Source organism: Capra hircus, unplaced genomic scaffold (genome assembly GCF_001704415.2).
Source record: "Capra hircus breed San Clemente unplaced genomic scaffold, ASM170441v1, whole genome shotgun sequence".
Lineage (NCBI taxonomy): Eukaryota > Metazoa > Chordata > Mammalia > Artiodactyla > Bovidae > Capra > Capra hircus.
Window position 1 is genome coordinate 11,866 of NW_017194713.1, and position 4,673 is coordinate 16,538.

Sequence of the window (4,673 nt, forward strand, 5' to 3'; positions counted from 1 at the left end):
TATAATGCAGTTTAGTAGGGAGAAAGTAGGGGCAACCCACTCCAATACTCTTTCCTGGAAAATCCCAGGGGCAGAGGAGCCTGATAGGCTGCAGTCCATAGGGTTGACTGACTTCACTTTCACTTTTCACTTTCATGCATTGAAGAAGGAAGTAGCAACCCATTCCAGTGTCCTTGCCTGCAGAATCCCAGGGACGGGGGACCTGGTGGGCTGCCGTCTATCGGGTCACACAGAGTCGGACACGACTGAAGCGACTTAGCAGCAGTAGCAGGTTTTAGTAGGTGAAAGAAATCTATAATAATGAAAATTACTATTAGCGTTGTTACTCGACGTTACGGTAATTATTACTGTTGTCTGTAATTATGAAGTTTATCCACACAACAGCTGCTCAGTTGAAGATGACCAAAGAGGAGTTTCAGTATGTCTAAGTACTTTAAAACCACAGAAAACTACAACCCAGGAGGCCTGGCCCCATTCCCCGCAGCAGCCATCTGGGAAATCCAGACCCCCAATCTCCGCTGCCATAGGCCTCAAGGTCCAGTTTCGGTCAGTGGCTTTGCTCCCGTATCCTTTCCAATTGGAAACATGGGGGGGAACATGCTCCTCTAAGCAATCCCAGGGGCGCCTCTCTTCCCCGCAGCCGGCCTCCAGCTTCCCTACATCACTAGCTCTGAGCAGGACGTGCCTTCCTGGTTTTCTACCACTCCTCTGCGTACCCCTAGTCTCAGCCTAATGCAAGTGGTGCCGGCTGACCCCTTGCAACCCAGATAGTAGCCCGGAAATGCACTTCCTGATCTGTATTTTAAGGTCTTTTATAAACATAACGGAAGCATAATATTGAGTGAGGAACACGTCTAAAATTAAGGCTTTCCTATTTATAGGGCTCTTTATAACTTTTCCATCCTAAAACTAAAGCTATTCAAGGAGGGGAGAGAGGCTCAAGAAGCAAGTGATATACAAATATAAACTACATATGTAAGTAATTATGGCTAATTTGGATTGTCGTATGGCAGAAACCAACAGAAAATGGAAAAACAATTTTTCCCGATGAAAAAATTTTTGAAAGAAATGATACTAAAGCTATTTGAATGCCTTTTTGTATGCAAAGACCTAGTTCCACATTACTCTTTTCAGTTTTTCAGCAGAATTCGAAAATTGGCGTGACAAGAGGTTTAGACATCTTTTAAAAATTGCGTTCTAGAAACATCTATTTATGTATGTGTGTACTGCTCACTAGCCTTCATTTAATTGCCATACTTTGAAAAAAATTTGTTCTGGAAGGAATTGTTTTATTTTTTGCTTTGAGACCAATATTTTATGTTTTGTGTTTTTATTCATTACGGAATCTGAGCTGTGTGTCCTCCGGTTGATACTCGAAGACTCAAAGGGATCATTCAGCAGCTGTGGAACTTTTTCTGTGAGTAGCTCCCTCCTTTCTGACGCCCTGCCACACAGATCACAGCCTCGGTGGCCTCCCAGCTCACCCCTGTTCTCAATTCAGATTCTGCCAGAATGTTCATGGGCTCCTCTGCCTGCAGTTGCAGCATGAAGACCGCCTGAAGGCAGAGAGCGGCGGAGTCATCAGGTTGGTGTGTGTGCTCACCTTCACGCAAGGAACCTAGCCCTGGAACCCCCACACTGCCTGCTGTTCAGGGTCTGAGAACAGTTTCCTATCTTGTTCAGCTTTCTAATTCCCAATGGTAGGTGAGCAAGTAGACACTGTTCCTCTTATCGTTGCAGGAAGGGGAACCCTCTCCAGGGCCCTAGAGTGGGCTCACACGTGCTGACAAAGCAAGAGACTTGGCTGGAGGGGCGCCCGGGAGGACAGCAGCAGGGTGAGGAAGCCCCAGGGGCCCTCTCCACCACGTGACCTGCAGTCTCAGGTTTTATGGTGATGGGGTTGGTTTCCAGGTTGTCTCTGGCCAAGCATTCTGACTCAGGGTTCGTTTCATGCATTTTGTTCAGCTTTCTAATTACCAGTTACTACTGCTGAGGAAGTCCATACACTCTTTGTATTTATTCGGAAGCAGAAATCGCATTTTATTTTAGGAGAAAATTATACTTTTGATGAAGAATTTAAAATCACCTAACCACCCGTGCTTGAAGGTGTCTTTTGTTTCATAGTCTTTGTTTTGCTCCTGAACATGTTAAAATAAAATGAAATATCAGGAGACACACTTAGATGGCTTTCCTCACCCCCTAGAAGAAGTTTATGCCAATAAATTGGGGGTAAGGTCTTATGAGTCTCTGAATTTGAGTCCTTCAGGTACTATCAAGTCACGAAGGCAGTTTTTGCTCCTGTTTTCATAAGATCTGTTGGTGTAATAAGTCACGCTAAATTTTCCCACAGCTTATACTGTGGAGAATTTTTTTTTTCCTGAATCCCAGTGTCCATCTTCTTGCATATCAGTGTTCATCCCCATGTGGATGGGCAAAAAGCATTATAATACTACATCATCCACCCAGTGGCCTGCTGTGCAGGAAAGTACGTCCTGAGGGAGGGCAGTTCCCCCGGCATTGTCAAATAAATAAAAGCAACATGTAGCAAAACACCGTGCTTAGTACACGCTATTTGTGTTTTCAGCTAGGGCATGGAGGAGAAATATACTTCCATGTTTGCTTACAGGGAACTCTAGAAGGACCCGTAAGAAACAAAACACTACCTGCGGAGGGCAGACGGCCCTGGGCACACAGGCTAAACGACAGGAGGCACAAATTAAGGCGAGTATATAATATATCTCTATTATAACCTCCTTGGAATTTTCAGTAAATTGAATTTTTTTAAACCTCCAAAGAATACAATGCATTGTACTGTTTTTATGTTACGATATTTACTGTTTTTACCAACTGAATGGATTTCTGGTTTGTTTTACCAAGGCTGTTGTTGGGCTTCTCAGAATGTTGTTTACTCATGAGTTTTTTCTGGTGGTTTTGATGTTTTTATTTTAACTTTGATAAAGAAAAAGATTTTTCTCAACACCTAGGTGGTTCATCCTTTTCTTTCTTCCTCCTTTCGGATACTTTGTATACTTTGTGGGTTTGGGCACTATTTTCATACCTTTGTTTGCAAGAAAGAGGATAAAGCTTCGCTAGTTTGCTAGGGTCGCCAGAATAAAACACCGCAGCCTGAGGCTTAAATAACAGCGCTGCCTCTAGGTTATCCAGCCTCATGGCATCCGGCTGTGCAGAGCTCTCCCGAAGTGCTCTGCTTTGTCTAATCAGCAGTAATGTTTCCTCTGCTGTTACTGATTTTAGTTGTCTTTTCTCTTAGTCAATGTAGCTAAGGATTTGTTACTTATGTCAACCTGGTTGAAGTAACTTTTGTTTAAAATTGATTTCTTTGGTTTTCCTCTTCTGTATATTTAGCTGAGAGCTAATCTTTACTATTTTCATTCCTCCTTCTAGCTTTGAGTTTGGTTTGGTCTCCCTTTTCTGCCTAGGTGTAAAGATAGGTTGCTTATTTGAGCTTTCTTTTAAACGTATGCATTACCAGCTTTACATTTCGTTGTTGGTGTTTTGCAGAATCCCGTACATTGTGGTAGGTTCTGTTGATATTTCGGTTTGTCTCCAGGTATTTTCTGAGTTCCTGTTTTATTACTATTACTTTTTAGCCTACTGGTTATGTAAGAATGTGTTTAATCTTCACATATTGTGGATTTTCCCACCTTTCCTTCTACTATTAACTTTTCGATTCATTGCATTGTGACAGGAAACAGTTCCTTTGCATGATTTGAGTCTATTTATAGTAGACTTATTTTCTGGCCTAACATATGGTCAATTTTGGAGAATGTTCCCCGTGCACTTGTGAAAAGTATGGAGTCTGTCTGTCTCTGTCCGGGTCACACGTGCCCTAGGAGCACGGTTCTCAGGGGTCACCTCTCACTGTCGGGAGCAGCTGTTGGGTTGGGTGGTCATTTTCATGCATTACTAACAGGGGAGGTCACTGGGACAAAAGGGATGCCTTTCTGTCAGCCGGTGACTCTGAGTACCCCATTCTATGGCAGATAGGCCAAGAGTGCGCTCTGGTACGTCCTGGGATCCTCTCTCAGACTCACCCCTTGGCTACATTCTCAGAAACTGGAAAATTTAGCCCTGCAAAAGGTCTGGCCCAAATACAAACTCAGTTCAGTTCAGTCACTCAGTCATCTCCAACTCTTTGTGACCCCATGGACTGCAGCATGCCAGGCCTCCCTGTCCATCACCAACTCCCAGAGCTTACTCAAACTCATGTCCATCGAGTTGGTGATGCCATCCAACCATCTCATCCTCTGTTGTCCCCTTCTTCTCCTGCTCTCAATCTCTCCCAGCATCAGTGTCTTTTCCAATGAGTCAGCTCTTCGCATCAGGTGTCCAAAATATTAGAATTTCAGCTTCAACATCAGTCCTTCCAATGAACACCCAGGACTGATCTCCTTTAGAATGGACTGGTTGGATCTCTTTGCAGTCCAAGGGACTCTCAGGAGTCTTCTCCAACACCACAGTTCAAAAGCATCAATTCTTCTGCGCCCAGCCTTCTTCACAGTCCAGCTCTCACATCCATACATGACCACTGGAAAAACCATAGCCTTGACTAGATGGACCTTAGTTGGCAAATTAATGTCTCTGCTTTTGAGTATGCTATCTAGGTTGGTCATAACTTTTCTTCCAAGGAGTAAGAGTCTTTTAATTTCATA

The 4,673-nt window shown here is 43.7% G+C and overlaps 1 long non-coding RNA gene across 2 annotated transcripts; it reads left to right on the plus strand.

Moving 5' to 3' along the window:
• Positions 1-269: 269 nt before the first annotated feature.
• LOC108634954 lies at positions 270-2,720 on the plus strand. 2 transcript variants are annotated; one of them, XR_001917723.1, is made up of 4 exons: positions 270-1,417; positions 1,502-1,585; positions 1,741-1,835; positions 2,585-2,720. It is a non-coding gene; the product is annotated as an uncharacterized LOC108634954 (long non-coding RNA). The 2 variants fall into 2 exon arrangements; XR_001917722.1 differs by having other exon boundaries at positions 2,627-2,720.
• The last annotated feature ends 1,953 nt before the right edge of the window (positions 2,721-4,673 follow it).